The 23,640-nt window shown below is 40.2% G+C and overlaps 1 protein-coding gene and 1 non-coding gene across 2 annotated transcripts in view; one reads left to right on the top strand and one right to left on the bottom strand.

The window, feature by feature from the left end:
• The window catches only part of ZRANB3 (zinc finger RANBP2-type containing 3), a 303,685-nt gene extending 280,292 nt beyond the window's left edge, over nt 1–23,393 (bottom strand). The window contains exon 1 of the mRNA XM_002685411.7: nt 23,351–23,393. The gene's annotated coding sequence lies outside the window, so the exon portion shown is untranslated. The remainder of the gene's footprint in view (nt 1–23,350) is intronic.
• On the top strand, nt 4,517–4,619 carry LOC112443610 (U6 spliceosomal RNA). The gene has a single exon (XR_003032014.1). It is a non-coding gene; the product is annotated as a U6 spliceosomal RNA (small nuclear RNA).
• Nucleotides 23,394–23,640: the final 247 nt, after the last annotated feature.

Below are 23,640 nucleotides of genomic sequence, written 5' to 3'. Positions count from 1 at the left end.
TTAAGGTGGGGAAAAGAAAGAGCAGATTGTGACTCTAGAAAGGCAACATGAGGGACCCCTATGAGATGGAGATGTTCTCCATCTTGATGGTGTCAATACCCTGGTGGTGATACCGTATTACAATTTTACAAGATATTACCATTTCAGGAAACTGGGTAAAGCACACAGGATTGTACCTCCATTATTTCTTTGCATTATTTCTCCCAACAGCTATGAATTTACAGACTTCAAAATTAAAACTTCAGTTTTAAAAGCTGGAAAGCAAACACACTGGCTTAACATGTAACGATTAATCTGAAAGTTTGGGATAATGAGGACCAAAAAGATAAAACAGGATCATGTAGCTAACAGCTGAGGTAATACATCTGGGTCTTTACTCTCTTTTCAACACAAGAATGGTCCATCTCTGCCTCAGGGCTAAATCCAGGGGAAAATATCTATTTTAAATAGAATATTTGCTCTGTAAAGAATTACAGTTAAAAAATATTCACTTAATGAATTTCATTTTTTTCATGTATTCAACAACAAAAAAATACTTGCATGTTTCTGTGGAGCAGACACTGCAGAAGGCTCTGGATATAACATAGAACACATGCATTTTTCAAGAAACACTACAGGGAATGTACCAGGCAGATGTTAGTGGAACATATAAGAGGGACAGTGTTCAGATTTGGGGTTTTGGAAGGCTTCTTAACAGATATACACATCAAGGCTGAGAGCTGAAGAACAAATACACAATAACCAGATAAGTTTATACAAAGGACTTTCTTGGTTCAGTGGCTAAGACTCCATGCTTCCAATTCAGGGGACCCAGGTTTGATCCACGGTCAGAGAATTAGATCTCGCATGCCACAACTTAGACCTGGTACAGTCAAATAAGTAAATAAAAATAAATATCTTTTAAAAAAAAGTATAAAGGAAATGAATTGGAAATAAAAGGAAGAGAGAATGAAGGAATTCTCATTTCACATCTTAATATCAGTAAATCATTCCCCCTTCATTAAATCACTTTTTTTTTTTCATTTAAATTCTGCAACACTGTTCTGAAATCAGACTGATTATATTCTTTGCAGCCAAAGATGGAGAAGCTCCATACAGTCAGCAAAACAAGACCGGGAGCTGACTGTGGCTCAGATCATGAACTCCTTATTGCCAAATTCAGACTTAAATTGAAGAAAGTAGGGAAAACCACTAGACCATTCAGGTATGACCTAAATCAAATCCCTTATGATTATACAGTGGAAGTGAGAAATAGATTTCAGGGACTAGGTCTGATAGACAGAATGCCTGATGAACTATGGACGGAGGTTCGTGACATTGTACAAGAGACAGGGATCAAGACCATCCCCATGGAAAAGAAATTCAAAAAAGCAAAATGGTTGTCTGAGGAGGCCTTACAAACAGCTGTGAAAAGAAGAGAAGTGAAAAGCAAAGGAGAAAAGGAAAGATATAAGCATCTGAATGCAGAGTTCCAAAGACTAGCAAAAAGAGATAAGAAAGCCTTCCTCAGTGATCAATGCAAAGAAATAGAGGAAAACAACAGAATGGGAAAGACTAGAGATCTCTTCAAGAAAATTAGAGATACCAAGGGAACATTTCATGCAAAGATGGGCAAGATAAAGGACAAAAATGGTATGGACCTAACAGAAGCAGAAGATATTAAGAAGAGGTGGCAAGAATACACAGAAGAACTGTACAAAAAAGATCTTCACGACTGAGAAAATCACGATGGTGTGATCACTACCTAGTGCCAGACATCCTGGAATGTGAAGTCAAGTGGGCCTTAGAAAGCATCACTACGAACAAAGCTAGTGGAGGTGATGGAATTCCAGTTGAGCTATTTCAAATCCTGAAAGATGATGCTGTGAAAGTGCTGCACTCAATATGCCAGCAAATTTGGCAACCTCACCAGTGGCCACAGGACTGGAAAAGGTCAGTTTTCATTCCAACCTCAAAGAAAGGCAATGCCAAAGAATGCTCAAACTACCACACAATTGCACTCATCTCACACGCTAGTAAAGTAATGCTCAAAATTCTCCAAGCCAGGCTTCAGCAATATGTGAACCGTGAACTTGCAGATGTTCAAGCTGGTTTTAGAAAAGGCAGAGGAACCAGAGATCAAATTGCCAACATCCACTGGATCATGGAAAAAGCAAGAGAGTTCCAGAAAAAGATCTATTTCTGCTTTATTGACTATGCCAAAGCCTTTGACTGTGTGGATCACAATAAACTGTGGAAGATTCTGAAAGAGATGGGAATACCACAGACCACCTGACCTGCCTCTTGAGAAACCTATATGCAGGTCAGGAAGCAACAGTTAGAATTGGACATGGAACAACAGACTGGTTCCAAATAGGAAAAGGAGTACGTCAAGGCTGTATATTGTCACTCTGCTTATTTAACTTCTATGCGGAGTACATCATGAGAAATGCTGGGCTGGAAGAAGCACAAGCTGTAATCAAGATTGCCTGGAGAAATATCAATAAGCTCAGATATGCAGATGACACCACCCTTATGGCAGAAAGTGAAGAGGAACTAAAAAGCCTCTTGATGAAAGTGAAAGAGGAGAGTGAAAAAGTTGGCTTAAAGCTCAACATTCAGAAAACGAAGATCATGGCATCTGGTCCCATCACTTCCTGGGAAATAGATGGGGAAACAGTGTCAGACTTTATTTTTGGGGGCTCCAAAATCACTGCAGATGGTGACTGCAGCCATGAAATTAAATGACGCTTACTCCTTGGAAGGAAAGTTACGACCAACCTAGATAGCATATTCAAAAGCAGAGACATTACTTTGCCAACAAAGGTTCGTCTAGTCAAGGCTATGGTTTTTCCTGTGGTCATGTATGGATGTGAGAGTTGGACTGTGAAGAAGGCTGAGCACCGAAGAATTGATGCTTTTGAATTGTGGTGTTGGAGAAGACTCTTGAGAGTCCCTTGGACTGCAAGGAGATCCAACCAGTCCATTCTGAAGGAGATCAGCCCTGGGTGTTCTTTGGAAGGAATGATGCTAAAGCTGAAACTCCAGTACTTTGGCCACCTCATGTGAAGAGCTGACTCATTGGAAAAGACCCTGATGCTGGGAGGGATTGGGGGCAGGAGGAGAAGGAGACGACAGAGGATGAGATGGCTGGATGGCATCACCAACTCAATGGACATGAGTTTGAGTGAACTCCGGGAGTTGGTGATGGACAGGGAGGCCTGGTGTGCTACGATTCATGGGGTCGCAAAGAGTCGGACACGACAGAGCAACTGAACTGAACTGATACCCTCATGGATTTTATCATGTATCATTCCTTCTTGGTCTAAACTTTTCCCTTTTCCTCATCTTCCTGTCTTCTTAGAGAGTACCAGGGCTCAGGTTTTAGCATCTTCTGCTCTCTCCTTTAGAGATCTCATTAGTTTCATGGCTTTAAATACTACCTCTATGCCAATGACTCCCATATGCTATGCTATGCTATGCTGTGCTAAGTCACTTCAGTCGTGTCCGACTCTGTGCGACCCCGACTCTGTGCGACCCCATAGATGGCAGCCCACTAGGTTCCCCCGTCCCTGGGATTCTCCAGGCAAGAACACTGGAGTAGGCTGCCATTTCCTTCTCCAATGCATGAAAGTGAAAAGTGAAAGTGAAGTCACTCAGTTGTGTCCGACTCTTAGCGACCCCATGGATTACAGCCTAACAGCTCCTCTGTCCGTGGGATTTTCCAAGCAAGAGTACTGGAGTGGGGTGCCATTGCCTTCTCCAAATGACTCCCATACGCATATGCAAAGATCAGACCTCTTCTTAACTTCAGATTTGTTTGCATATTCAACCAGACATATTTACCTAGAAGTCTAACAGACATCTCAAACTTACTCTGACCAAAATGAACTCTAGATCTTTCTCTCAAATCATACGCCATCAAGGGTCTTCCCCATCCCATCTTGCCAGTTACTCACACTAATTCCTAGACTTCACGCTTTGCCTCACAGTGCACATCCAATCCACCACCATCTCCTGTTGGCTCTACATTCAAAACATATCCTGAATCCCACCATTTCGTACCACCTCCACATCTACTCGCCTGATCTGAGCCACCATCCTGTTACCTCTAAGCCTGAATTCTTGCAACAGCTTGATACTCCAGATGCCACTGTGCTCCTCTCAATTCAGCAGTCAGTGAAATAAATACTTTTACAAAGTAAATCTGATCACATTACTTCTCAGAACTCCTTGGTGACTCCTGATTTTACCTGGATAAAATCTCTGTTAATAGTTTACAAGCCCTTCTACACTCTGCACCCTTCTCCTATTACCTCCCACCTCACTTTTTCCTATCAAACTTATGTTCTTACACGTTTCTGCTTTGGACTCCATACCAGCTGGTCCATCTGCCTATACCTCTCCTCATCCCCATCTCTCACTGCTTCCTCTTTGCATGGCTACTTCCCTTTTTGACTTCTAGACTTTCCTAAAATGCCAATCTCTCAGCGAACACTTAACTTGACCACCTTATTTAAAACTACAATGTTTCTGCTTGCTTAGGCAGCACATACAGTAAAATTAGAACAATACAGAGAACATTCACATGGCTCCTGCACAAGAAGGACACACAAATTCATAAAGTGTTACATATTTTTGAGAGAGAATTTTAAAGTAAATATGACAAAACATTAACAATATGTGATTCTGGGTCAAGAGCATATTTGTACCATTCTTGTGACTATATATCTTAAATTTTTTAAGACAAAAAAATTGAACTCCCTTTTATCTCTTACCTGCTCTAGTTTTTCTTTCTTGATAACACTCATCAACTTGTAAAACACTATATAATTTACATACTATGGGTTTTTTGGGGGGTTTTTTTGTTGTTTGTTTTTGTCTCTTTCCACTAGGCTATAAACTCTCCAAAGGGCATAGATTTTTGTCTGTTTTGCTTCTGGTGTATTCCATGCACCTAGACCAGTGCCCGGTACTATGCACTTGATATTATTTGTTGTATTAAAACTTCAGGAGCTTCCCTGATGGCTCAGTGGTAAAGAATCAGCCAGCCAATGCAGAGGACATGGGTTTGATCCCTGATCTGGGAAGATCCCACATACCTTAGAGCCACTAAGCCCATGGGCCACAACTACTGAGCCTGTGCTCTAGAGCTCAGAGGCCACAACCACTGAAGCCTGCTCTCCTTAACGCCCATGCTCTGCAACAAGAGAAGTCACTGCAATAAGCCCGCACACCGCAGCTAGAGAGTAGTCCCCCACTGTTTGCCACTAGAAAAGCCCGAGCAGCAACAAGAACACTGCAGCACAGCCAAAAAGAAATTAAAAAAAAAAAAAAAAAAAACTTCAAAGGACAGGGACCATGATTAAACAGTCTAGAGGTAGAATAATTCCTAGAGATGAGACAGTCGAAGATGGGACCACTGGAGTGCATAGCTGAACTAGTGTGAAAATAAAGTTCACCAGCAATATGGCAGTTGAGGAACTAAAAACCTAACATACCAGATTAGCTAAGGTGTGCATTCAAATGTAGAAGTCAGAGTGTAGGTAGACAGAAAGTAAACTAAGTTCAAGTTATAGCAGGGAAAATGACACAGTTTGCAAAGTGATTAAGATTAGAGAGGGGGTAGTTTATTAAATATGGATTAAATATGGCTTCATGTTAGAATATCAAGGTATTAGAAAATTCTAGGCTACATAGTATCAAGCAAATCTTCTGTTCAATTTAAAAACAAGTTCAGGGTTTTCCATGGTGGTCCAGTGGCCAATGCAGGGGGCCCTGGTTCAATCCCTGCTTAGGGATTTAGGTCCCATATGCCACAGCTAAGAGTCTGCATGCCAAATCTAAAGATCCTACATGTTGCAATTAAGACCCAGTACTGCCAAATAAGTAAAATTAAATGTAAACACAAGTTCAGTTAATCTAGGTAACTAAATTTTATAAATTCATCCCAAACAAAAATTGTTAGTGGAAATGGTCCTAATTACTACAGCAATTTGGTTACATGGACACAAATAAATGTAAAAATATTTTAAATAAATCTTGGGTGACCTATGACAAGCAATTTGATTACTCATTCCTCCTCTCCTTCCATCCACTGATAATAGGAAGCAGGTAGTCAATGATGAGGGAGGAGGACTACAAGCTAGTAATACCAGTGCTTTCCCAAGTACAGAAATAAGCATGTATTAACAGAAATAATTCCAAGTTCCTTATTGGAAATACAAATTGAGCTAAAATAAATTGCTACTTCCCACAAATGGTGAATATGGAAGTCTACTGAACAACTCTGCTCTAAAGTACACAGATCCAGCAAACACAAGTTACCAAAACAAACTCAGGTCCACACGCTGACATGCAGTAAAGCCAATCTACTGACACCAGGCTGTGATGAAGGAAAGTGTAGTGCTCCAAAAGCCTGAAATCCGCAAAAGGTTTCACCAAACCATTTTTAAAGGCAAGGAAAGGGAGGGGCATCCCAGGGCATGTGATCAGCTGTGCACAATTCTCTGACTGGTTGAAGGTGTGGTAACAGGGTGGTGTCACAGGGGTTAACATTATCAATCCTTAGGCACCTATAGGCTGTAGGGGCTATGTACTCAAGGTCAACAATTAAGTAGTTAATTTCTTCCAGTTGGTGGGGGTTTTAGCAGCTGTAAAGAATCGAACAGTAAAGATCCTGCCTGCAATGCAGGAGATGTGGATTTGATCCCTGGGTCTGGAAGATCCCCTGGAGAAAGGGATGACTACCCACCCCAGTATTCTTGCCTGGAGAATTCCATGGACACAGTAGAGTCAGAAACGACTGAGCAATTAACACTTTCACTTTAGCCGCTGTAAAACCACTCAGGAAATGGGCATCAGAGACTATTATCTAGGTAACACACAGGAGCTAAAGCAGAGGATATGACAGAGGGGTCTGTCCTGGGAAGGCCCTACAGGGTCCTGCTCAGTTACACACACGCTCACAAAAACAACAGCACTTTGAATATGAGTTTGAAAAGGCAGTCTATGAAGATGTCACTGACCTACTCAGATACTTTCAGTTATTACCCACAAAATCATATACTCAAATCTTAGAAACTCTTCAGATTTCATCAGAATTTATAAATGTACCTATTCCATATTTTACCATACTTCATAGTTTCATAATAAAGTAGATTCAGCTTTGTGTTTTATCTGAGATAGGTATATTTAAGGATTGTCAGTAAGTTACAAACTAAATTTAATAAATTAACATCACATTTTGTTAATAAAGGAGAAGGCAATGGCACCCCACTCCAGTACTCCTGCCTGGAAAATCCCATGGATGCAGGAGCCTGGTAGGCTGCAGTCCATGGGATCGCTAAGAGTCAAACACGACTGAGTGACTTCACTTTCACTTTTCACTTTCATGCATTGGAGAAGGAAATGGCAACCCACTCCAGTACTCTTGCCTGGAAAATCCCACAGATGGAGTAGCCTGGTGGGCTGCAGTCCATGGGGTCGCTAAGAGTCGGACATGACTGAGCGACTTCACTTTCACTTTGTTAATAAAATTGAATCATGTTCTAAAATGATAAAAGATCAAGTTCAGGAAACTATAAAATTACATATTTTTAAAATAACTGATGGGACTTTAATATTTCCATATCTAATGTCTAATTACTTTAAAAGCAAGGACACTACAATCTTTCATTCTACAGGGAACTGTTTTCAGAAAGACAAAACAACTCCCACTAATGAATGATCTCTATCTGTCAGGCAGTACACTAGGAAAATTTAGAAAATCTATAATTCTCAAAACAACTCACAAAGATAAGTTATCATTATCCTCACATTAAGGACAAGAAAACTAAGGTTCAGAGATATTTAATCATTTATCACTAGTTAGTAAGTGGTGATATTAAGTCTAGAACTCTGATTGGTCTAATGTAAAGTCTGAATTTTGCTATTATGCAACACTGCCTCTTAAAATCATTCATTCAACAAATAATTGTTAAGTGTCTTTTATGTATTAGGCATTGCAGAGGGTGCCAGGTAAACAAAGATGACTTTGTGCCATTGGAGCCTTACACTCCAGCTAAATCTAAGATGGAAATAAGAGTTATAAACAAATAATTGCAACACAATGCAGTAAGTGCTATGAAAGAAATACATATAACAATACCACACATAAGTGGGAGTGTTGAACCATGTGAGGCAGCAAGCAATCAAAGAAGGCTTCACTTAGAAAAAATGCTTGGAATGCAGTACACCTTATTTAAATACTTGATGTAACTCAAAACTTGAAGAAGAGGGGAGTTTGCTGATGGAAAATCAAGGAAATTCTAGAGAGAAACAGGCCATATTTGCAAAACCATAAAGTTTCAGAGAATCCTAAGCAGTTTAGCATAGCTAAAAAATTAGATGCTTTGTGACAAGTGGTAAAGAAGTAAAAATAGGTCAGGTCAGGGAGGTTTCCTTATGCCATATTAAAAAAGGAGTTTAGGCTTTATTCTGTAAGAAATTGGGAGCCTTTCCTAGAGTTTAACCAAGTCACTACTTTACAAAGATTACCTTGTCAAATTTGGAAGAATGGATGTGGGGACAAGGACAATCTTTTAGAGGGGTACTACAAATAGTCTGGGTAATACATTATATAATCTCTTAGCTTCAGACTCCTACATCTAATTACCTACCTTGGTCACCTTGGATGTCTCAAAGTCCTGGGCTGCACCCCACAGGCCTATAAGGCCTGCACTTTCCCAGTTTTAAGATCGAAGAAAGAGCCTGGAGTTAGCAACAGAGACAGCAGTTTAATGGATGAGGGCATTTACACATCTGAAAGCAGGGTCCTGGAGAGGTACCCCACCACATGCTGTTAACAGCAGGCAGGACAAGGTAGCAGCCTTTGCTCCCTGGGGTTAGGTGGGGAATTGATGTCTGGTGGGTGTATTAGTTACCTGGGAAACCAGGAGAGAAGCCCACCCTCAAGATCTCTTTGATAAAAGCAATCACTAGCTGGCCAGACGAAATATAAGCAGGAAGGTCAGTCAGGTAAGTAGGGTATAGGTGAAGTATATATATACTCACCCATATATTATACTTACCTATATATAGACTTACCTATATAGGGTATAGGTAAGTGCGTATAGGTGACTGGTGGAGCAGGCAGGGCGCAGAGCACAACAGAACAGCCATCTTGGCTGGTCTGACCACACATACAGACATCTCTAGCCTAAATGTCCAAAACCAAAGTCTTCTATTCTCTACCAAACTGTGTGCTCCCTGACCAACTCTCTCAGTAGTAGTGCAATCATGAAGTTACTCAAACCAGTAAATTGAGTTCATTCTTGATTTTTACTTCTTCTTTAACCCCATTAAATTGATTAATTATTAACTATTCCCCAAACATATCACAAATCCATTCATTTCTTTCCACTCTGACAGACATCACCCACTCCAAGCCTGTGTGCAGTACTTCCCAATAGGACTCTCCTACATTTACCTTAGTATCAGGTCACTTCCTTTATGCACTTCCTGTGATTGAAAATTATTTTCATTTGTTTTCTCTCTCATTAGACTGTCTTTATAAAGTCAAGGACCACAAACTTTTCATCCTGTTTTACTTCAGTACACTAGTATTGGGTTTCCCAGGTGGCGCTAGTAGTAAGGAACACACCTGCCAAAGCAGAAGACATATGAGAAATGGGTTCAATCCCTGGGTCAGGAAGATCCCTGGAGGAGGGCAAGGTAAACTATTATTTATCCTTGTATTATTGCTAGGAGAATCCTATGGACAAATAAGCCTGGGAGGCTACAGTCAATAGGGTCGCAAAGAGTTGGACAAGACGGAAGTGACGTAGTAGGCACACACTCACTCTAGCATTGTGGTTCAGTCGCTAAGTTGTGTCTGACTATTTGCGACCCCGTGGACAGCAACATGCTAGGCTTCGCTGTCCTTCATCATCTCCTGGAGCTTGTTCAAACTCATGTCAATTTTAAAACTACCATATCTAATATCTGCTATACCAATATGAGTCAGTGGTGCCATATCAATATGTGTCAGTGATACCATCCAACCATCTCCTTCTCTGTCGTCCCATTCTCCTCCTGCCTTAAATGTTTCCCAGCATCACTGTTTTTTCTAATGAGTTGGCTCTTCACATCTGGTGGCCAAAGTATTAGAGCTTCAGCATCAGTCCTTCCAATGAATATTCAGGATTGATTTCCTTTAGCAGTGACTGGTTTGATCTCCTTGCAGTTCAAGGGACTCTCAAGAGCCTTCTCCAACACCACAGTTAAAAGGCATTGGTTCTTTGGCGCTCAGACTTCTTTATGGTCCAACTCTCATATCCATACATGACTACTGGAAAAACCATAGCTTTGACTAGATGGACCTTTGTCGGCAAGGTAATGTCTCTGTTTTTCAATACGTTGTCTTGGTTTGCCATAGCTTTTCTTCCAAGGAGCAAGTGTCTTTCAATTTCATGGCTGCAGTTACCATCTGCAGTGATTTGGGAGTCCAAGAAAATAAAGTGTCACTGTTTCCATTGTGTCCCATCTATTTTCCATGAAGTAATCGGACCGGATGCCATGATGTTACTTTTCTGAATGTTGAATTTTAAGCCAGCTTTTTCACTCTCCTTCATTTTCATCAAGAAGCTCTTTAGTTCCTCTTTGCTTGCTGCTATAAGGGTGCTATCATCTGTATATCTGAGGTTATTGATAATTCTCCCTGCAATCTTGATTCTAGCTTGTGCTTCATCCAGCCCTGCATTTCACATGATGTACTCAAATATAAGTTAAATAAGCTAGTGACAATATACAGCATTGACAAACTCCTATCCCAATTTGGAAGCAGTCCATTGTTCCATGTCTGGTTCCATGTCCGGTCCTGTTGCTTCTTCACCTGCATACAGGTTTCTCAGGAGGCAGCTAAGGTGGTCTGGTATTCCCATCTCTTTACGCATTTTACAGTTTGTTGTGATCCACACAGTCAAAGGCTTTAACATAGTCAGTAAAGCAGATGCTTTTCTAGAATTGTCTTGCTTGTTCTATGATCCAATGGATGTTGGCAATTTGATCTCTGGTTCCTTTGCCTTTTCTAAATCCAGCTAGAACATCTGGAAGTTCTTGGTTCATGTACCGTTGAAGCTGGAGCCTAGCTTGGAGAATTTTCAGCATTACTTTGCTAGCATATGAAATGAGAGCAATTGTGTGGTAGTTTGAGCATCCTTTGGCATTGCCCTTCTTTGGGATTGGAATGAAAACTGAACTTTCCCAATCCTGTGGCCATGGCTGAGTTTTCCAAATTTGCTGGCATACTGAATGCAGCACATTAACAGCATCATCTTCTAGGATTTGAAATAGCTCAGCTGAATTCCATTACCTCCACTAGCTTTGTTCACAGTGATGATTCCAAGGCCCTCATATTGAACAAGAGAATCCAAAAAGCAGTACTTGGATGCAATTTCAAGAATGACAGGATGATCTCTGTTCGTTTCCAAGGAAAACCATACAATATGACAGTGATCCAAGTCTATGCCCCAACCACTAATGCCAAAAAAGCTGAAGTTGAATGGTTCTATGAAGACCTAACAAGACCTTCTATCAGTTCAGTTCAGTTCAGTCGCTCAGTTGTGTACAACTCTTTGCGATCCCATGAATTGCAGCACGCCAGGCCTCCCTATCCATCACTAACTCCCGGAGTTCACTCAAACTTATGTCCATCGAGTCGGTGATGCCATCCAGCCATCTCATCCTCTATCGTCCCCTTCTCCTCCTGCTCCCAATCCCTCCCAGCATCAAAGTCTTTTCCAAGGAGTCAACTCTTTGCATGAGGTGGCCAAAGTATTGGAGTTTCAGCTTCAGCATCAGTCCTTCCAATGAACACCCAAGACTGACCACCTTTAGGGTGAACTGGCAGAATCTCCTTGCAGTGCAAGAGACTCCCAAGAGTCTTCTCCACCACCACATTTCAAAAGCATCAATTCTTTGGGACTCAGCTTTCTTCACAGTCCAACTCTCACATCCATACATGAGCACTGGAAAACCATAGCCTTGACTAGACAGACCTTTGTTGGCAAAGTAATATCTCTGGTTTTTAATATTCTATCTAGGTTGGTCATAACTTTCCTTCCAAGGAGTAAACATCTTTTAATTTCATGGCTGCAGTCACCATCTGCAGTGATTTTGGAACCCCAAAATTAAAGTCTGACACTGTTTCCACTGTTTCCCCATCTATTTCCCATGAAGTGATGGGACCAAATGCCATGATCTTCGTTTTCTGAATGTTGAGCTTTAAGCCAACTTTTTCACTCTCCTCTTTCACTTTCATCAAGAGGCTTTTTAGTTCCTCTTCACTTTCTGCCATAAGGGAGGTGTCATCTGTATATCTGAGCTTATTGATATTTCTCCCGGCAATCTTGATTCCAGCTTGTGCTTCTTCTAGCCCAGCATTTCTCATGATGTACTCTGCATATACGTTAAATAAGCAGGGTGACAATATACAGCCTTGACATACTCCTTTTCCTATTTGGAACCAGTCTGTTGTTCCATGTCCAGTTCTAACTGTTGCTTCCTGACCTGCATATAGGTTTCTCAAGAGTCAGGTCAGGTGGTCTGGTATTCCCATCTTTTTCAGAATTTTCCACAGTTTATTGTGTTCTTCTGTAACTAACACCAAAAAAGATGTCCTTTTCATCAAAGGGGAAGGGAATTCAAAAGTAGGAAGTCAAGAGATACCTGGAGTAACAGACAAGTTTGGCCTTGGAGTACAAAATGAAGCAGGACAAAGGCTAACAGAGTTTTGCTAAGAGAACAAAACTTGGCAAACTTGTTTGGTCATAGCAAACACCCTCTTCCTACAAGAGATGATTCTACACATGGACATCACCAAATGGCCAATACAAAACCAGATTGATTATATTTTTTGCAGCCAAAGGTGGAGAAGCTCTATACAGTCGGCAAAAACAAGACCAGAGTTGACTGTGGCTCAGAACATGAACTCCTTATTGCAAAATTCAGACTTAAATTGAAAAAAGTAGGGAAAATCACTAGGCCACTCAGGTATGACCTAAATCAAATCCCTTAAGATTATACAGTACTTGCTTAGAATCTATACAGTACTAAGCAACAGATCTAAGATTCTAAGCAACAGATCTGATAGACAGAGTGCCTGAAGAACTATGGATGGAAGTTTGTTAACAATGTACAGGAGGTGGTGATCAAAACCATCTCCAAGAAAAAGAAAGGCAAAATGGTTGTCTGAGGAGGCCTTACAAAGAGCTGAGAAAAAAGAGAAGCTAACTTATATGCAGAGTACATCATAAGAAATGCTGGGCTGGAAGAAGCACAAGCTGGAATCAAGATTGCAGGGACAAATATCAATAAGCTCAGATATGCAGATGACACCACCCTTATGGCAGAAAGTGAAGAGGAACTAAAAAGCTTCTTGATGAAAGTGAAAGAGGAGAGTGAAAAAGTTGGCTTAAAGCTCAACATTCAGAAAACGAAGATCATGGCATTTGGTCCCATCACTTCATGGGAAATAGATGGGGAAACAGTGGAAACAGTGTCAGACTTTATTTTTGGGGGCTCCAAAATCACTGCAGATGGTGACTGCAGCCATGAAATTAAAAGACGCGTACTCCTTGGAAGGAAAGTTATGACCAACCTAGATAGCATATTACAAAGCAGAGACATTACTTTGCCAACAAAGGTCCATCTAGTCAAGGCTACGGTTTTTCCAGCATGTATGGATGTGAGAGTTGGACTGTGAAGAAAGCTGAGCACCGAAGAATTGATGCTTTTGAAATGTGGTGTTGGAGAAGACTCTTGAGAGTCCCTTGGACTGCAAGGAGATCCAACCAGTCCATCCTAAAGGAGATCAGTCCTGGGTGTTCTTTGGAAGGACTGATGCTAAAGCTGAAATTCTGGTACTTTGGCCACCTCATGCGAAGAGTTGACTCACTGGAAAAGACTTTGATGCTGGGAGGGATTGGGGGCAGGAGGAGAAGGGGACGACAGAGGATGAGATGGCTGGATGGCATCATTGACTCGATGGATGTGAGTTTGAGTGAAATCTGGGAGTTGGTGATGGACAGGGAGGCCTGGCGTGCTGCAATTCATGGGGATGCAAAGTTGGACATGACTGAGCAACTGAACTGAAATGAACTGAACTGAAAGGCAAAGGCGAAAAGGAAAGCTATATCCATCTGAATGCAGAATTCCAAAGAAAAGCAAGGAGAGACAAGAAAACCTTCTGAAGTAAACAATACAAAGAAATAAAGGAAAACAACCAAATGGGAAAGACTAGAGGTTGCTTCAAGAAAATTAGAGATACTAAGGAACTATTTCATGCCAAGATGGGCAGAATAAAGCACAAAAATGGTATAGACCTAACAGAAGCAGAAGATATTAAGAAGAGGTGGCAAGAACACACAGAAGAACTGTACAAAAAAAAATCTTAAGGACCCGGATAACCACAATTAATGATGTGATCACTCACCTACAGTCCAACATCCTGGAGTGTGAAGTCAAGGGGGCCTTAGGAAGCATCTCTCTAGTATTAGCCCAGGTCAATAAAAATAATATTAACAAAATCCAGCACCCACTAAACTCCAGGCATATATTAAATGTTTTACATATATTAAATCATTTTAGGTTAACAATGGCCTGCAATTTCCTTTGTCTCAGTTTTACAGATACGAAAACAATGGCACTGGATAGTTAAGTATTCTGCCAAAGGTCACTGAAGGAGTACAAGGAAGATCTCACAATCAAGCCTTCCCAGCCTGGAGCCCATCTTCTTGACCATTACCTAATAACTTTCATAAGAGATGCTCAATATTTCTTGACCAAATATACAATTGATATAGAGAGTAAAAAAGAAGATGAACACATTAAGGAGATAGGGTGAATGTGAGGTACTCTGAAAAGACACAGTAGAATAAGTAGTTACAAATAGAAATAAAAGCATTCAGAAGTGATCAGATCCTACAGAAAGCCCCTACAAAATATTAGCCTCTGTATAAAAAGTAAGTATATAAGTTTAAAAATTACATGTGCTCTTAAAGTATCACCATTTAGATCTAACTCTAATAAAAACATATTTTAACAAAGCACAGAATGCCCCAATTAACCTTGACTCTACAATGAAAAATTCTGTATTGTTAATATGAAATGAAATATGCCTTTAGGTAGTATTCTACATCTGTAAAAATGTCAAACTTGTATTTTGTTAAAATATAAAAGTACAGATATTGAGACTTCCTTGGCAGTCCAGTGTTTAAGACTCTGCCCTTTATCTCCAGGGGGAAAGGGTTCGGTTCTAAACTGGGAGCTAAGATCCTGCATGCTACACAGTGGAGCCAAAAAATAAAAAGTGCAGATATTTGTTTTTAACTTGACAAAATGACACCAAAATCCACCTAATAAAAAGCAAGAAAATGTGAGAACGGCAAGAAAATATCTAAAGTAGTGAAAGCACACCATACCAGATACAAAAACATAAAGTTACAGAAATTAAGAAAATGGGTGTGGTACGAGTCAAAGAAAAGACAGAACAATCAAAGAGAAGAGAACCCAAACAAAACCAAGTATATATAAATTGTGAAACTGAAACAGGCGGGAGGAGGGCAGGGCACAACCTTTAAAAGAAGAACATCGTCTGACGATATGACATAAACTTATTGGAACCAAATAGGTTCAAGACAGCACATATTTGACTTCCACTAGACCTTGAGCCTCAGTATACATTCACTGTAACATATCAACAAGCTAAATGATACATACACAGGCACCATGACAGTTCTAAGGTTAACCATAAAGGACCAAAAAATGGGCAGTGGCCCAATTCCTAGAAATCCCCACTCCTCCCCCCAAATATTTGGAATACTCTTCCCACTCATTAGCCTATGAAATTACCTGATTTAGAAAAGGAAGAGGGACCAGAGATCAAATTGCTAACATCGGTTGGCTCATAGACAAAGCAAGACAATTCCAGAAAAACATCTACTTCTGCTTCATTGAAAAATATCCATGGTGGCTCAGATGGTAAAGGCGTCTGCTTGCAATACAGGAGACCCGGGTTCAATCCTTGGGTGGGTAAGATCCCCTGGAGAAGGAAATGGCAACCCACTCCCGTATTCTTGCCTGGAGAATCTTATGGATGGAGGAGCCTCGTAGGCTATATAACCCATGGGGTCACAAAGAGTTGAACACGACTGAGCAACGACTATGCTAAAGCCTTTGTGTAGATTACAAAAAACTGTGTAAAATTCTTATCAAGAGATGGGAATACCAGACCACCTTAGCTGCCTCCTGAGAAACCTGTATGCAGGTCAAGAAGTAACAGAACTGGATATGGAACAACGAACTGGTTCCAAATTGGGAAAGAAGTACGTCCAGGCTGCATATTGTCACCAGCTTATTTAACTTATATTTGAGTACATCATGTGAAATGCAGGGCTGGATGAAGTACAAGCTGGAATCAAGACTGCAGGGAAAAATATGAATAATCTCAGATATGCAGATGACAGCACCCTATGGCAGAAAGAGAAGAGGAACTAAAGAGCCTCTTGATGAAAGTGAAAGAGGAGAGTAAAACAGCTGGCTTAAACTTCAACATTCAAAAAACAAAGATCACAGCATCCGGTCCCGTCACTTCATGGCAAATGGGGAAACAATGGAAACAGTGACAGACTTTTTCTTGGACTCCAAAACCATTGCAGATGGTGACTGTAGCCATGAAATTAAAAGATGCTTGTTCCTTGGAAGAAAAGCTATAACCAGCCTAGACAGCATATTAAAAAGCAGAGACATTACTTTGCCAACAAGGGTCCATCTAGTCAAGGCTATGGTTTTTCCAGTAGTTATGTATGGATGTGAGAGTTGGACTATAAAGAAGGCTGAACGTCGAAGAATTGATGCTTTTGAACCGTGGTGTTGGAGAAGTCTCTTGAGAGTCCCTTGGACTGCAAGGAGATCAAACCAGTCATTCCTAAAGGAAATCAACCCTGAATATTCATTGGAAGGACTGATGCTAAAGCTGAATCTCCAATCCTTTGGCTACCTGATGCGAACAGCTGACTCATAAGAAAAGACCCTGATACTGGGAAACATTGAAGGCAGGGAAAGGGGACAAGAGAGGCGGAGATGCATCACTGACTCAATGGACATGAGTTTGAGCAAGCTTGGGAGATGGTGAAGGACAGGGAAGCCTGGTGTCATGCAGTTTATGGGGTTGCAAAGAGTTGGAGACGAATGAGTGACTGAACAAAACATAAATACAAATAGACTCAAAGGATTAGATCTGGTAGACAGTGACTGAAGAACTAAGGATGGAGGTTTATACCACTGTATAGGACGTGGTAACCAAAACCATCCAAAAGAAAAAGAAATACAAGAAGTCAAAGTGGTTATCTAAGAAGGCCTTACAAATAGCTGAGAAAAGAAGAGAAGTAAAATGCAAAGGAGAAAGAGAAAGATATACCGAACTGAATGCAGAATTGCAAGGAACAGTATGGAGAGATAAGGAAAAGTCTTTCTTTTTAAGTGAACAATGCAAAGAAATAGAGGAAAGCAACAGAATGGGAAAGACTGGAAATATCTTCAAGAAAGTTAGAGATAACAGGGGAATACTTCATGCAAAGATGGGCACAATAAAGGACAGAAACAGCAAGGATCTAAGAGAAGCAAAAGAGATTAAGAAGAGGTGGCAAGAATACAGAGAATAACTATACAAAAAAAAAGGTGGTAACAACTCAGATAACCAAACAGTGCGGTCACTCACCTAGAGCCAGACATCCAGGAGTGTGAAGTCAAGTAGGCCTTAGGAAGCATTACTACCAACAAAACTAGTGGAGTAATGGAATATCAGCTGAGCTATTTCAAATCCTAAATGATGATGCTGTGAAAGCACTGCACTCAATATGCCAGCAAATTTGGAAAACTCAGCACTGGCCACAGGACTGGAAAAAGTCAGTTTTCATTCCAATCCCAAAGAAGGGCAATGTGGAAGAATGTTAAAAATGCATACAACTGCACTCATTTCACACGCTATCAAGGTAATGTTCAAAATCCTTTAAACTAGGCTTCAGCAGTATGTGAACCAAGAACTTTCAGATGTACAAGCTGGATTTAGAAAAGGCAAAGGAATCAGAGATCAAATTGCCAGCATCCATTGGATCGCAGAAAAAGCAAGGGAACTCCAGAAAAACATCTACTTCTGATTCATTTACTACACTAAAGTCTTTGACTGAGTGGGTCACAATAAACTGTGGAACATTCTTAAAGAAATAGGAATACCAGATCACCTTACCTGACTCCTAGGAAACCTGTATGCAGGACAAGAAGCAACAGTTAGAAATGGACATGGAAAAACAGACTGGTTCAAAATCAGAAAAGGAGTATGTCAAGGCTATATACTGTCACTGTACTTATTTAATTTATATGCAGAGTGCATCATGGGAAATGGAAGGCTAGATGAAGCACAAGCTGGGATCAAGATTGCCTGGGGAAATATCAACAACCTCAGATATGCAGATGTTACCATATATAGAAAGTGAAGAGGAACTAAAGAGCCTGTTGATGAAAATGAAAGAGGAGAGTAAAAAAGCTGGCTTAAAACTCAACATTCAAAGAACTAAGATTATGGTATCCGGTCCCATCACTTTGTGACAAACAGATGCAGGAAAAGTGGAAACAATGGCAGATTTTATTTTCTTGGGCTCCAAAATCACTGCAGTCACAAAATTAAAAGACACTTATTCTCTGGAAGAAAAGCTATGACAAACCTACACAGTGTATTAAAAAGCAGAGACATCACTTTGCTGACAAAGGTCCATATACTCCAAGCTATGGTTTCCAGTAGTCATGAATGGATGTGAGAGTTGGACCATAAACAATGCTGAGTGCCAAAGAAATGATGTTTTCAAATTGTGGTGTTGGAGCAGACTCTTGAGTCCCTTGTGCAGCAAGGAGATCAAAGCAATCAATACTGAAGGTTCATTGGAATGATTGATGCTTAAGCTGAAGACCCAATACTTGGGCCACCTGATGCAAAGAGCTGACTCATTAGAAAACACCCTGATGCTGGCAAAGATTAAGGGCAGGAGGAGAAGGGGTGACAGGATGAGGTTGTTGGATGGCATCACCGATTCAATGGACATGAGTCTGAGCAAACTGTGGAAAATAGTGAAGGACAGGGAAGCGTGGTGTACTGCAGTTTGTGGGGTCCAGAAGTGTCAGCCATGACTTAGCAACTAAACAACATAAAAACTGTCAACCCCACAGACTGCGGCCTCTGTCACCTTTTGAGATGGCCCACACTGCCTGTGGACTGTGTTTCTCTCAAAATAAATCCATTTCTTGCCTATGGGTTTCTTTCTCATTCAATGCTTGCTGTGATAAGACATCAAGAACATGAGCTTTACTAATTCCTAAGATTATGTGTGCTCTCAGCTAAAAGTCTGTGGATTCAAGTCCCAGTCTGGGTTTTGGCTACGTCCAAGTCCCAACCCATGGGTTCAACTCCCAATCTGGTTACATGGTTTCAAAATCAAATGTAAAAACAAATAAAAATTGCATATACATATTATGTTTTATTATCTACTTTCTATTCATCATAAAGCTTTTTTAAGTATCACAAATAATCTAGAAACCATAAGGGAAAAGACATAAATTTCAACACTAAAATAATTTATACTATGTCATAGAAGAACAGAATTAAAAAGTTAAAAACATCAAATTCAAAATGAGAGTAAAAGCAAAATACATGATGAGTTAAAAACCTATGAAGTAATTTCTTTAAAATCACTAAGAGTCTATGAAAGATAACAGTCTACTCAAAAGAGATTAAACAACAATGGATAATGTACACATAAAAGATGCTCAACATCAACCAAATTCAACTAGATAGAATTAAGTAAATGATGGATCACTTTTTACAATCAGACTGAATAGAATAAAAGATGGGAAACTGGTGCTCTGAAACACTGTTAATAGGAAAGAAAACAGGCATAATCTCTCTGAAAAGCAATTTAGGAATTACAGTTTTGTATTAGTAAATAAATAATTCAAAATCACACTATTCCTAAAAAGTTAGATTTAAGGGATAATCAGGAAAGCATAAAAAAATGATACTCATGATAGCACTGCTTTTAAAAATTAATAGTTGATCCCACTTCTGGGTGTAGCTATATACCCAGAAGTATACATATGTATATACATATATCCAAAAGAACACATATGTCCAAAAGAACTAAACAGAGGATCTTGAAGAGACATTAACATTTACTGAAGCATTATTCACAACAGCCAATAAGTGGAAGCAACATAAATGTTCACCGGCAGATGAATGGATAAATAAAATACTGATTATACAAGCAATGAAATATTAATTCAGCCTTAAAAAAAAAAAGGGAAATCCAGCCATATGCCACGACATGAACGAACCACGACAGCATGATGCTAAGTGAAATAAGCCAATCACAGAAGGACAAATACTTCATGATTTCACTTATATGAGGCATATAAAGTCAAACTCTTGCAAACAGTAAGTAGAATGGTGGTTGCCAAGGGCTGTGAGAGGCAGGAAAAGGAGTCAAGTTGTTCAGTAAGTAAAGAGTTTCAGTTTTGTAAGATGAAAATTTTCCACAGATCTGTTGCATGACAAGGTGCATATACTTAACACTACTGTACTGTACACTTACAAGTGGTTAAAATTGTAAAGTTTATATATTTTTTACAATTAAAAATAGTTAGGAAATGGTTGTTAGAAATATACAATCTAATTCTATATAGCCATCAAAAATGATAATACTGATCTTCAGTCATAGTCACAGACTACTTTTTGAGTCAAGAAAGCTTACAAAAGAGCAAAGTAGTCTCATACTATTCATTCACGTCTGTATCTATTAAGATAGAGATCTGAAAAGATACTCATCAAAATTTAATAGAAGTATCTTTGAGCAATAGGAATATTAATGAGCTTTACTTCCTTTTTTACATTTTCCTGTGTTTTTAAATACAATGAGTATGTATTATGTGATGCCAAAGGAAAACCAAAAGAGGAAGTGACTGCCACTATTGGTTCTAGAATCCTAGGATGAAATTTCACATTTCTCACTATATGCCTGGCACATATTGGGGAATTAATAAATAAGAGGCAGGGTGAGCAGTGGTTAAGAATTCAGGAATGAGACAGAGCTGGATGTGAATCTCAGCTCCAAAGTTTGCTGACCAAGGCCTTAAAGTCTTATTGAGGGTGAGGACAGATAAAGTGGGAGACTGGCGTTAACATATGTGCTGTGCTGTGCTGTGCTGTGCTTAGTCGCTCAGTCATGTCCGACTCTTTGCAACCCCATGCACTGTAAGCCCACCAGGCTCCTCTCTCCATGGAATTTTCCAGGCAAGAATACTGGAGTGGGATGCCATGCCTTCTTCCAGGGGATCTTCCCAACCCGTGAATTGAACCCAGGTCTCCCGCACTGCAGATGGCTTCTTTACCAGCTGAGTGACCTGGGAAGCCCATTGACATATACACATTACTATACATAAAACAGGTAACTAATAAGGGCCTACTGTATAGCACAGAGAACTCTACTCAATACTCTGTAATGACCTAAAGGGGAAAAAATTTACGAGTGGATATATGTACATACGTAACTGATTCACCTTGCTGTACAGGAGAAACTAACGCAACATTTGAAATCAACTAATACGCCAATAAAAAAAATTTTTAGTCTTCACTGAGCTCCAATTTCTTCACCTATAAAATGTCACAGAACAATCCTTGCAGATTGCTGAAGGAGACACTCTTGAAAGCACTTAACACCATTCCTGGCTCAAAGGAAATAGTCAATAAAATGAAAACCATCATTATTATTTATTGACTTGATTTATACTGGAAGCACTCATGACAAAAAAAAATCTAAGCATCTATAGAAGAACTTTCTGCTAAATTATAAGAAATCCCCAATTAGCATTAAAAAGAAAGAGGCAACACTCTGAAGGACTCAGAACACTGTTTGGCTGAAAAGTGAGATGACATTCCTGTATCTACCAGTATTACACTATAAAATTTATCATCTAGTTGATGTATAAACACCACTCATGAGTCTAGGAAACAAACCTATCAGTGTTTCAAGTAAAAAAAAAAAAAAGAACCCAGAGAAAATATGCTTAGTTTAGTCCACAGGTAGAATGAAAAAACTAGCAAAACATGACTAATGAAGATCTGACTTAGAGATACAACAAGTAACCCTACCATTAATTTTGTTTGGCTTCTGTCTTCCTCACTACTTTTGCATAAGGAGCCTGTCTTTTTGGCACTGCTATTCCTAAATCTGGCATAGTGCCTGGTTGGCCTGGGTTTAATTGCTCAGTCTAGCAATTAAACTAGACTCTTTGCAACCCCATGCACTGTAGCCCGCCAGGCTCCTCTGTCCATTGGATTCTCCAGGCAAGAATACAAGAGTGGGTAGCCTGTCCCTTCCTTCTCCAGCAGATCTTCCCAGCCCAGGCATGAAACCCAGGTTTCCCGCACTGCAGGCAGATTCTTTACAGTCTGCGCCACCAGGAAGGCAGCATAGTGCCTAACACAATATTAAATTCTCAATAAATATTTACAATATAACTTCTAAGACAAAGTCTCAGCGAAAGAAGAGAGAAAATTGAGTAAGAACTTATCGGAGAAAGTCTGTCAAAATGATGGTGAAAGCCATCAGGCTTGGGGAGGGAGTCCTGTTTTTGGAGGGGTTGGGGGGAAGAACTTGTCTTATACCACCTTCTGCATTTCCTTTGATCAATGAGTTATCCAAGGAACCTCAAAGGGAACGTTCAACGGTAAACACACACACACAACTTAGCACCCGGACAGGGGCACAAACAGGGCCTAGTGTGTTCAACTTTTTAGGCTTTTGGCTCCAACGCCTTTCTGATGATCTGTATTCATCGGGGTACTATAGTTGGCATCCTGTCGACCCTTGTTTAATGTCTGCTTTACTAAAAAAAAAAAAAAAAAAAAGTAATGCGCTTATTCTCAAGTATCAATCATGAGCCCTTCTGCAGTTTTTCTTCGAACCAGCCTTCAGTTGGTTTGTAAAAATGGGAAGACTTCGCTCAGAACTTCTGAGTCGCTTCCTTTTAGTCAAAGTGAAGACGTGAAGGTTTTAGAGGCACACTCCCCAAATTTATGCGTGCAATCTAATACTTGGCAAGTCAAAAGACAAGTGAGACTCCGGGATTGACAAGGAGGCTGGAGAACCGCATCTTGGACTTTGGAACTACCCCCATCCCATTTTACCCACTCTTTCTTAAAATGCAATTAAATTCTGTTCAACTTCCTATCACTCACGCAAGAAACTACCAACTACCCCGCCACGCCACTCCCGGACGACCACACCTGGTGTATCCGCTGCAGAATCTCCAACTCCCGCCACGGGTTTGGCCTGTGTCCGTCCCAAAGCGGAAATGACTTCAAAGGGACAAACTGAAAGTAATAGAATGCAAATAGCAGGAATCTAAAACCCCTACCACGTTGCGAGAAAATACTCTTCCCCGACTCGCTTTTCTAACCCTTCTCGCTCTTCTATTAGGGTGGCGAAAAGGCTTCACGTCAGCCCTGGGGTTATTTCCCAGCCCCAAACTCCAAATCATTCAGAAATATATTCTTTTTCATTGGCCGATGAGGCG

Source organism: Bos taurus, chromosome 2 (genome assembly GCF_002263795.3).
Source record: "Bos taurus isolate L1 Dominette 01449 registration number 42190680 breed Hereford chromosome 2, ARS-UCD2.0, whole genome shotgun sequence".
Lineage (NCBI taxonomy): Eukaryota > Metazoa > Chordata > Mammalia > Artiodactyla > Bovidae > Bos > Bos taurus.
Note: the sequence above shows the minus strand (reverse complement) of the source record. Positions and strands in the feature narration are given on the sequence as shown.